The sequence below is a fragment of the Ursus maritimus genome, unplaced genomic scaffold (assembly GCF_017311325.1).
Source record: "Ursus maritimus isolate PB19 unplaced genomic scaffold, ASM1731132v1 scaffold_14, whole genome shotgun sequence".
NCBI classification, from domain to species: domain Eukaryota; kingdom Metazoa; phylum Chordata; class Mammalia; order Carnivora; family Ursidae; genus Ursus; species Ursus maritimus.
In genome coordinates this window covers 51560539-51571579 of record NW_024423786.1, presented here as the reverse complement: position 1 = coordinate 51571579, position 11041 = coordinate 51560539, and the positions used below count along the sequence as shown (strand labels likewise).

The 11041-nt window shown below is 51.0% G+C and overlaps 1 protein-coding gene across 3 annotated transcripts in view; it reads right to left on the bottom strand.

Annotated features, from left to right (window-relative positions):
• Nucleotides 1-6914: 6914 nt before the first annotated feature.
• Nucleotides 6915-11041, bottom strand: part of PNPLA6 (patatin like phospholipase domain containing 6) — a 36322-nt gene continuing 32195 nt past the window's right edge. The window contains exon 34 of one of the 3 annotated variants that reach the window (XR_005834640.1): nucleotides 6915-9404. The gene's annotated coding sequence lies outside the window, so the exon portion shown is untranslated. The remainder of the gene's footprint in view (nucleotides 9405-11041) is intronic. The other 2 variants (XR_005834641.1, XR_005834642.1) reach the window with 2 other exon arrangements.

Below are 11041 nucleotides of genomic sequence, written 5' to 3'. Positions count from 1 at the left end.
CACTCAGGCCCTGGAATCCTGGGGACCCACCCGCATCCTTCCCCTTGGGGTGGCTTGACTTCCGCACACATGTGGGCCTAGGGGAGGAGTAGAGGCTCTGTCCCGGTGGGAGAAGGCCCTACACCTGGGTCCCCACCCCCGCCGCTCTCGGACAAGCCCATTCCCTTCTCCCCGGCTCGACCGACTCCTAGGCAAAATGGGGTAATAAGTCACAGCTGCCAGCCGCTGGCCGCGGCCATGCTGGCGAAATGAGAGGCTCCCGGAGCTGCCCTCGCCGCCCGCAGCGCAGGGAGGGCTGACGCGGGGTGTGGGTCCCGGCTGCGGGGCGGTCGGCGGGGGGGGTCCTCGCGGGGGCGTGATGTGAATGTGTAAGGGGGGAGGGCGTGCAAGGCCCGCCCGGGAGACCCCGCCCCGCTCACCTGGGCTCCCGGACGCCGGGGTCCCCGCGCGGATCTGGGCCGCCGGCCCCACCCCCACCGCGCTCCCGCAGCCGGGCGGGCAAAGTCCACCGCCCGGGCCGAGCAGGAAGCCCGGAGGCCCGGCGCGGCGGGGCCCGAGCCAGGGCCCCCGGGCCGCCGGCGCTATTGTTCCCACGGCCCCGGCCTCCGCGGCCCGGCGCCCCGCCCCCCGCACCTGCCGCCCCCGGCCCGGTACCTGCGCCCCCGAACGCGGCCCGCAGCACCCACGCCAGGCTGGCCGCCGCCTTGGCCCGCGAGAAATCGTACTGGTCCAGCGACTTGATCTCGGGCACCAGGAAGGTCCTCCGCAGCGGCCCAGGCCCGGGGGGCGCCGCCTCCACCATGGCGGCACCGGGGCTGCGGGCGCCGGCTCCGCGCTCGCTCCAGCTGGGCTGCGCCGCGCTCGCACCCGGACCGGGCCCGCCGCCGCCGCTGCCGCCGCCGCCGCCGAGCCAGGTGCGGCCGCTCGCGCTCGCGACGCAGCGTCGGCCCCGCCCCGGGGCGGAGCCCAGGTGCGCCCCGCCCCTGGCTCAGACCCCGACCCCGTCCCCCCGGCCTCGCCTGGCCACCCGCCGCGGTCTGGGGCGGGCCCGGACTGCGGTGGTGGCGGGAGGCTGCGGCGGAGTGCGTGTGCGCGCGTGCGCTGGGGAAGATGAGGGACCCTCTGCTTGCGGATGTGTGTGCTGGCCCAAGTGTGTACCCTTAGATGGGAGTGTGAGCATCCATGCGCGCTCGTCACTCCTGGCCAAGAGGCAGAGTGTGCGTGGGTGCACCTGTGTCCGATTGCGTATTGTGAGTGTACGAGAGCGTGTGTTCTTATCAGCGTGTACGTCCCCGAATGTAGTCGGGTGTGAGTGTATTAGAGGGTGTCTGCATGTGCGTATCTGGGTGGGAGTGTGACAGCATGTGTGTGTGTCCGTGTTTTTCGTGTGTGTTGTGGGTACAAGGATCTGTACTGTGTGGGTGTCTGTGTGCAGAAGATTGAGGAGTGGTGAGTGTGGGTGTGTATTTGTGTTTTGTCGGGGACTTGCCAGTGTGCATATTAGCACCTAGATGTACTTGTGTTTTGTGTAAGGGTGTGACCAGTGCCAGTGAAGGAGCCTATGAGAGAAATGGAGGGCATGAGTATTTATGCAAGAGCGTGACTACTTGTATCTACGAACGCGGGGGAATGGGTATGAATGGATACACTTGCAAACGTCTGGGCCCCTTTTGTGGATATTTGTTTCACATTCACGTGTATATTCCATTGTGGTTTTGTGTCAAGACATCTGCCGTGTGCCTCTTAGCTGTGTGGAATGGTGAATGCACAAGTGTTTGTGTTAAGTCTTGGCGGCCTGTATGTCTAAGTGTGTATCGTCAGGTGTAATTGCGTGTGTATAATAAGTGTGCATACGTGTTTGGGTTTGTATGTTATCTCTTCTTGACATGTTTGACTTTTTGAGTGTATGTGTGTGAAGCTGCTGTTTACATCGGTGTGAATTTGGGGACATTCGCATGGATCTGTGTGTGAGCGTGAGTGTGACAAGCTGCACATGTGTGTTTCCTGAATGTAAACGGAGTATCTGAACTTACCTCTGTGTGTGAGTGCGTTTGTGGGTGTGGCTGATTGTGAATCTATGACGGGAGCGTGTGTGTGGGTATGTGTGTGTAAGTAGTTGTGCTTTGAATGGCTCTGTGAGTGTGTAGGTTATTTGTGTGTACCTAGACGCATGTGTGTGTCAGAGCTACGTGAGACTAGGTGGGTGAATTCCTTGTGAGGGGATGTGTGAGTTTCTCCCTTTACAACTACAGAGGGAGTGTATTCAAAACACACGCATGCACACACAAGCACACACACAGAACAATCAGTGTTTTCTCAACTGTATGAAATTCTCTGAGATGAGAAAGCACGACTGCAAGTCAGTTCCCTGAGACGGCTCCCCTCCCGGGTGGTGGTCCCTGAGCCCACACTTTGTAGAAGTTCCTGGGTCCTTAACATACATTGCCCAGCTGTGTTTGAGGCGTGGGTCTCATGGTCCAGAGCGTGTGAACGGAGAGGGGTGGGTGTGCCCAAGGGAGGGGAGCTGGGGCGTCGGCCCTCCTGTCTGGATGTGCCCGTGCAGAAGGTGGGTGTGGGCACACAAAGGGGCCAGTGTGTATGTGTTTGAACACACATGTTGACGTGTGCGATGCATGTGCCTCGGCTCCTGTCCCAATCCCCCTGAAAGACCTGAACATGTCCTTTCACCACTGGGCCTTGGTTTCCCCATCTGCAGCACCGTTGGGGCTCCTGGCATGGGGAGGTGCCCTGGACAGGAAGGGCATGCTGTCATGGGCTGCCAGACCTGTAAGAGTGGCATGTCCTGTTGGCTCACACTCATGTTTGCTTCCCTGGGAAGGTTCTCATGACCTCTGTGGACCCCAAGGACGAACATGAGTGGCATACACTCCCGGGGGGATGCTCTGTAAACACACAAGCAGACCCTTTGGGCCCCGGGAGGGGACATGCACGCCCTCCCCTGTCCTGGGCTGGAGGGCCTGGGGGCATCCAATGGTGTCAGTGCGGGGAGCTGGGCACAGTTGCCCTTGCCCCGGGCCCAGCCCCCACACTGGGCCAACTGGAACTCCTGGCTGGGCCAGACCGCCCCACCCACACACAGCCGGCTGGAACCGAGGTCCCACCCACCCCTGAGGGCCTGTTCCTGGGGCCCAGGCAGCTCTAGACACACTGGCTCCCCTGTGTGCAGGAGGTGGCCCCCTCCCTGCAGCCCCCCTCCGGCCCTCCCCAAGTCCTCGCCTGCCGCCTCCTCCCTCACCTGGGGCTTCCTTTGGTTCTCACACCTCCTAACTCATCAGACAGGCTCTGGTTATGAAGCTGGGGGTGGGGAGGACTTAGAGGGTTCATACGTTGGGATTCAGGACTAGGTTTTGGGGAAGCATATGAAGCCCCCAAAATCATCTGCAAAATTCAGCATGTGTGTGCCCTTTGGGGATCATACCAACAGGTAACTTTTGAGAGTCTTTTATGCCCAGCACAGTCTCGTTTAATCCTCACACTATCCTGACGTAATAGGTATCATACCCACCTTACAGACAGAAATATTGAGGCTGAGAGCCCCAAAGTGACATGGCAAGGAGAATGGAAGGATGCTTTGAGCCCAAGGCACCTGCATCCACCCACTGATCCACTATGCTGCCCTTCCATCCCGAGGCTAGCCTACCTTCTCTAATCATTCATGACCCTCAGATGAGGCTGGATGAGGCCAGCAGTTGTGGGGACCTCAGAGCAGAGGATGGTCGGGATTCCCTCTCTGTACCTCTCACCCACATTGAACTACAGTGATGGGGATTCAAGCATGGCCACTGTTTTTCTTCTCCCCACCCACACAGTGTCCCACGGTGGCCTCTCTGAAGTTTGGTCTCAGTAGAAGGAGGTTATCATCAGACACCCCCCTCACCACCACCACATCCAGGGATCTCAGGGAGACGTTTCTGAAATATTTCAAAATAACTTAAAAAAAAAAAAACCCACAATATGGTGCACGCCAAGGTCTATCCCTGTCCTCGTGACACTGCATCTATTTTCATTTTTTAAATTTTTTTAAATATTTTGTTTTTAAGTAATCCCTACACCCAACATGGGGCTCAAACTCACAACCTCAAGATGAAGAGTTGCACGCTCCAGCCACTGAGCCCGCCAGGTGCCCTGATGCTTACGTTTAGAAGCAATTGTTAATACACCAAACAGATTATTTCAGCAGGGGACAAACTCTTGGGATGATAAGAAAACAAAGCCAGAGTGCTAGAGACGGGGTAGGGGCTGCGGGAGGAGGAGGCTTCTCTGAGGTGGGGAGAGAGGCAGAGACAGGAAGGAGGAAAAGGAAGAGCTGAAGGAAAAGCATTCCAAGTGGAGAGCCTGGAAGGGCCCTGGGGCGGGTGCAAGGCTGGTATGCTCCGAGGAAGGCTGCTGCAGCTGACAGTGCAGAAGAAGCTGCTGGAAGGTCTTGAAGGGCTTCTCAATTTTTCTCCACTGAAGAACCACATCCCCCCCAACCCATAAAATGCAATAAAAATTAATTTCTAGGAAAATAAAATTGAAAAAGACATGCATGGTGCCAGAAAGCAAGGAACAGCTGGCAATTGATGAGGTGTGCCAAAGGCCAGGGGAGCCCGCTGAAAGAGCCCCCAGGGGCCAAAGCTGGCACTAGTGGAGGAACAAAACGAACGTCTTGTTGTATTGTAATCGCAAGGATAGAGTCAATATCCATGAGTGCGTCCTGATAAAAATAAATGATTGAATGCATTAGCGGTGGACGAGAGACGGACCTGATGTGCAGAGGAATTCCAAATCATTGATGTAGATTCTGTTTCCTCCAAAACGGGGGGACCTGCAAGCCCGACTTCCTTCCAAGAAGTATAGTGTGGAAAGAGGGCGACAAAGAGGAACTTCACAGTGGAGAAACCGGGCATACACATAATGTCACCCGGCTGGGGGATCAAGGCCACCATCCACGGTCATAATCAGGTGGATAGTATGTACTCTCACGATATCTTGTGAGGAGAATGGCACTTTGCGTCTGCGATCTTCCTTCCCAAAACCTGTAACCCTAGCCTCACTGTGAGGGAAGGATCGGGAAAATTCCAACAAAAGGCACCCTCTGGGATCCCTGACCCATGCTCCTCAAAACTGTCAAGGTCATCAAAGATGAGGAAAGCTCAAGAAACCACCCCAGCCAGGAAGCACCTGAGGCCACGTGACAGCTAAATGTCATGTGGGATCCTGGACCACAAAAAGGACATTAGGGTAAAGCTGGAGAAATCTGAACAAAGCATGTGCTTTTAGTTAATACTAATGTGTCAAAGTTGGTTCATTAATTGTAACAAATGTCCCATACTAGTGAAAGATGTTACTAATAGGGGAAACTCTGTGTGTGTGTGTGTGTGTGTGTGTGTGTGTGTGTGTGTGCGTGCGCGCTGCGGGAGGGAGTACAGAGAAACTGTACTAGTTGCTCAATTTTTCTGTAAACTCAAAATTGTTCTAAAAATCGATGACAAAAAGAATTTAAAAGACATGCAAAACATGCTCCCAAAAGTCATAAAATTACTATGTCAAGTGACTTTAAAGTTTCTCCACACTTGCTGTTTCCTATACTCTCTCATCCGCACAGGTGATCAGCCCGTCAGGACAGCGCCGGTCTGCGGAGGGCTTTAAGCCATTCCAGACAAAGGTTCTTCACCCTCAGCTCTGTTGATATTTGGGGACGGATCATTGTTGGGGGAGGGGCTGTCCTGTGCACTGTTGAGTTTAGCAGCATCCCTGACCTCTACACACTAGACGCCAGTAACAGCCCCCTCCAGTTGTGACAACCAACAACATCTCCAGACATTGCGCAACGTCTCCCAGCAGGCCAAATCGCTTTCCCATTGGAAACCACGCACATAGAGGCAGGCAACAAAGTCAGATCTGGAAACGCGGGCCAGAAAGCCCCGTGCGTGTTTGTGAGCTCCAGGGCTGAGCTGAGCAGCCTGGTATTTCCAAAACTACTCCACCGCTGTGGAGGGCCTCGTGGAAGCTTCACTCGGAAGGCCAATGCCAGGGTGTGGCTTTGGGGCTGGAGAGAACGGAAAGATTCAGAATGTGTTTGGGAGACAGAATTGACAGGACTTGCTGATCATGGGGGCAGGAGGCAGAGGAAGGGAGGAGTTTTGGAAGATGCACGGATTGCTGATGCCTTTCGCAACTGGGTAGATGGTGGTGTCATGTGCTGAGATGGGAACGTGAGATGAGGGGCCGGGTTGGGCGAGGGAGGGGAGGGTGATGAGTTTCGTCTCGGACAGGTTGAGTTTCAGGTCCCATAGGGCCATGAAGGAGAGTGGAAGTTCACGATCTTGTACACATCGTGGATGAGTGATGCCCCATGTGCCCATTTAAATGTACAGCATTCCCAGGGGGGCAATGTCAGAACAGCCTGAGCCCCCCTCTCTCGCCACCTCTCCCTCCACCCCCATCCCCTATAATCACATGGGTGGTTCTGGGAATACCGTACTTTCAATGGGCACATGAGGCATCACTCATCATGATGGGCACTCATCACAAGATCGTGAACGTCTGCTCTCCTTCATGGCTCCTTGCCTCTCTCACACAAAAGGACAATGGGACTTGGGAGCCTCCAAGATGTCCTCCAGTAGGTGACTGGATACATAAACTGTGGTCTATTCAGACACTGGGATATCATAAAGCTCTTAAAAAGAATGAACTTTCAAACCACGAAAAGACGTGGAAGAATCTCACATGCTTATTAGTGAGTGAAGGAGGCTGATCTGAGAAGGCTCCGGACAGTATGATCCCAGCTCTAGGACCTTCTGGAAAAGGTGAAACCATGCAGGCAGTAAAAGGATCAGCAACTGCCAGGGGTTTGTGGGGGCGGTCGGCATGAATCGGTGGCGCACAGAGGAGTTTCAGGGCAGTGAAAATACTCAGTATGAGACTGTAATTATGTGTACACGTCACTACACATTTGTCAAAACCCACAGAATGTACGACACCAAGACTGAACCCTGATACAAACTACGGCCTCTGAGTGATGACAACGTGTCAGTGTGGGTTCATTGATTGTAACAAATGTCTCCCACTGGGGCGATGTTGATAGTGGGGGAAGCTGTGATTTTGTGATGGCAGGGGGTGTATGGGAACTCCATATTTTCTGCTCACTTTTGCCACAAACCTAAAACTGTTTTTTAAAACAGTCTATAATAAACACACACACAGAAAGGGACACATGAATAAATATTAAACAAATATCCACAGATACATACTTGGAAACTTACAAATATACCGAATGATACCCACACAATTGCACTCATGAACACAGATATCTGTACATACACACACACACACATTCACACACACACGCACGTGCTCACACACACATTCACGCACACAGTCTGTCCTGATGCAGGTCAAGGGAGAGAGATTATCTCAAGCATGCCTCTGTCCTTTGCATTGTCCTTGATGGGAAGAAATGTTCTGTCCACTTCATCTCTCTTTTCCCTCCCTCTGGTAGGACAATGTCTTTGGGCAAACAGATGTGAGGCAGTGACTCTGCAGATATAAAACCTGAAGACCGATGTGATTATAGGGGATGGAGGTGGGAGGGAGAAGTGGAGAGAGGACGGGGTTCTGGCTGCTCTTCTGGCATTGGTGAAGCCTGTGGGGACTCAACACAGATGAAGGTTCCGTATTATCCTCTAAGCTCATCGCTGTGCCCCCTGGCCCCTGCCAACCCTGAAGGCACAGCTAAAGGACATGCTGGAAAAGGAAAATCACATATAAACTTTGGGTCCTATGATGCTCAGGAGCCCCTCAAGAGCCATGGCCAGAACCTGGGGGTGCCCGTGGGGAAGTCGGAAATTGAAGCCCCATGGAAAAGGAGACACAGGCTGACAAAGGAGCCTGGAGAGGAAAACCAAAGAGGGCACGGGTTTCTAGAAAGTGGGAGTGCTCCCCAGAGTTTGGGGCTGAACTGGAGGGTCTGTGAGATAAGGACTGAGCCCTCACAGTAGAAACAGGAACACAGTGTTCAACAGTGACCTTGAGGAGAGCAGTTTCAAGGGTGCATGTGGGAGGTACAAAGGAAGGAGTCAAAGAAGTGAGATGAGAGGGAGTGGAAACTTCACCTAAAATCTTCCCTCTGAAACCTCTCTGCATCTCCAAGCACCCTCCACGACTTTCTCCTGCTGTTCTCTGAAACTGTTCTTCCCCGCAACCCCATCCTTCCACCTCCTGGAGTCCTCCTTTTCTGTTCCTTTTTCCATATCCTATCTTTCCCTCGAACTCAATCCCTGGTGTGGAATTGTAGGGTATTGGAAACAAAAGGAACTGTAAACACTGTCTAGTCCAAACCTTCCCCAAAGCTAAAACAAGCCCCCTCTATGGCATCTCCATCTCCTTTTGTACTACCTGTCTTTGATTCTTTCCATGAGAAGGGAGCTCACTGCCCCTTCCAGCTCTGCCGGCCCCAGATCTAGTCTTCTAGCAGATCCTACGTGCATGCAGTAGGCACTCAGTTCATGCTTGTGGAGTCCGTTTCATAGACTCCCCACCTCATTTCTCAATTTTCCTATCAAAGGATGTATCCTAGACGTGAAGATAATTGCCAAGGTGTGGAGTAGCTTGTAGATTACAGGTTTTCATTTCAAACACATGAATTAATAGAGCACCTACTATGTGCTCGGAGCCGGGGATTCAACCTAGATAGACAGACACGGTCTCTGTCCTCATGGAGCTTATATTTGAGTGGGAGCATGGACACTGAACAGCTAAAGACACAATTATTTAATTACAGCTGTGATGAGTGCTCTGGGAGAAAGAGATGTAGGAGGAATTGTAGACAGGTAGACCATGCAGTAAGGTGGTCTTAATGAATGTTCAATACTCTTGTTATACTTGTATAAATAAAAGGTCACACAAAATCACTAAGCAAGTAATATGAACAAATCTGTTCCTTAGGGGCAGAAACTTTCCACAAGGAGGTAGCGTGTATGGCAGATTGTTGAAGTAATGGCTCCCAATTTGTTCACATCTGCTTGTCTCCACCCACCTGGGGGATCCCCTCCCACACTGAGTCAGGGCTTAACCTTGTGACTTCTTTTGGCCAATGGGACAATAGGAAATGTGACAGACGCAGAGGCTTGAAAAGCACTCGCACAGTGGAATAAAAGTGGGGGGATCACTAGAGGTCCTTCAGACATTAAAAAGATAATGAGGGAATTTTATGAGCAACTTTATGTCGATAAATATGAGAACTTACATGGAATAGACAAATCCCATAAAATGCAAGACTACAAAAGCTTACTTAAAAAAAAATGGGCGACCTAAACAGTTCTCTATTTAAAAATGGAATTTGTGATTTAAAACCTTCCCACAAAGAAAACTCCATGCCCAGATGGCTTCCTTGGTGAATCCTACAAAATATAAGAAAGAAATAATACTGATTCTACACAAATTCTTCCAGAAAATAGGAGGGTGCACTTCCCAATTCATTCTATAAGGGTTGTATTATCCTGATACCATAACCAGATATGGACATTACAAGGAAAAAAAAAAAAACCACAGACCAATATCTTCCATGAATATGGACACAAATAATCCCTAACAAAATATTAGCAAACAGAGTCCAGCAATTTATAAAAAGGAAAACACATCATGATCATGTGGTCGTTTATCTGAGGAATGCAAGGTGGATTCAGCATTTGAAAATCAATCAATCCAAGTTGCCATACCAAGAGATTAGAAAAGAAAAATCAGATGAGAGTCATCATCTTAATAGATGTAGAAAACTCATTTGACAAAAATCAACACAGATTCATGATATTGGAAAAACTCTCAGCAAACTAGGAATAGAAGATTTCCTCTATGTATTAGAAAGCATCTATGAAAACTTATAGCTAAAACAATATACTTAATAGTGAATGCTGGGATGTTTTACCCCAAGATTGGGAACAAGACAAATGTGTCTGCTTTCACGGCCTCTATTCAACATTGTATCAGAAGTCATGGCCAATGTAAAAAGGCAAGAAAAGAAATAAAAAAGCACAGGTTGGAAAGAAAAGGTAAACACGATAATCTACACGAATTAAAAGAAAAAAAAAAAAACAGGTTGGGGCGCCTGGGTGGCTCAGTCATTAGGTGTCTGCCTTCGGCTCAGGGCGTGATCCTGGCATTCTGGATGGAGCCCCACATCAGGCTCCTCTGCTGGGAGCCTGCTTCTCCCTCTCCCACTCCCCCTGCTTGTGTTCCCTCTCTCGCTGGCTGTCTCTCTCTCCGTCAAATAAATAAATAAATAAAACCTTTAAAAAAAATTAAGGGAAGAGGGGCACCTGGGTGGCTCAGGCTGTTGAGTGTCTGCCTTTGGCTCAGGTCATGATCCCAGGGTCCTGGGATGGAGCCCTGCATCAGGCTCCCTGCTCAATGGGGGTCTTGCTTCTCCCTCTCCTTCTGCTGCTCCCCCTGCTTATGCTCTCTCTCTCTCTCTGTCAAATAAATAAATAAAATCTTTTTAAAAAATCAAAGGAAGAATATTTGACAATAACTGAAAATTATATGAAATTCAAAATTTCAAAGGGTGCCTGGGTGGCTCAGTTTGTTAAGCACCTGACTCTTGATCTCAGCTCAGGTCTTGATCTCAGGGTCGTGAGTTCAATCCATACTTTAAATTTTTTTTCTTTTTCTTTTTCTTTTTAAGATTTTATTTACTTATTTGTCAGAGAGAGAGAGAGAGTGAGCTCAAGCAGAGGGAGTAGCAGGCAGAGGGAGAAGGAAGCTCCCTGTTGAGCAAGGAGCCCCATGTGAGACTGGATCCCAGGACCCCGGGATCATGACCTGAGCCAAAGGCAGACTCTTAACTGACTGAGCCACCCAGGCCTCCCTGAAAAAAAAAAAAAATTTATGTGTCCATCAGTAAAGTTCTATTGGAGCACAGCCATGCCTACTGATTTACATGCTGTCTGAGTGCTTTTGAGTTATGATGGCGGGGTTGGGTAGTCACGACACAGACTGCATCACCTGCAAAGCCAAAAATATTTACCAACTGACCCTTTAT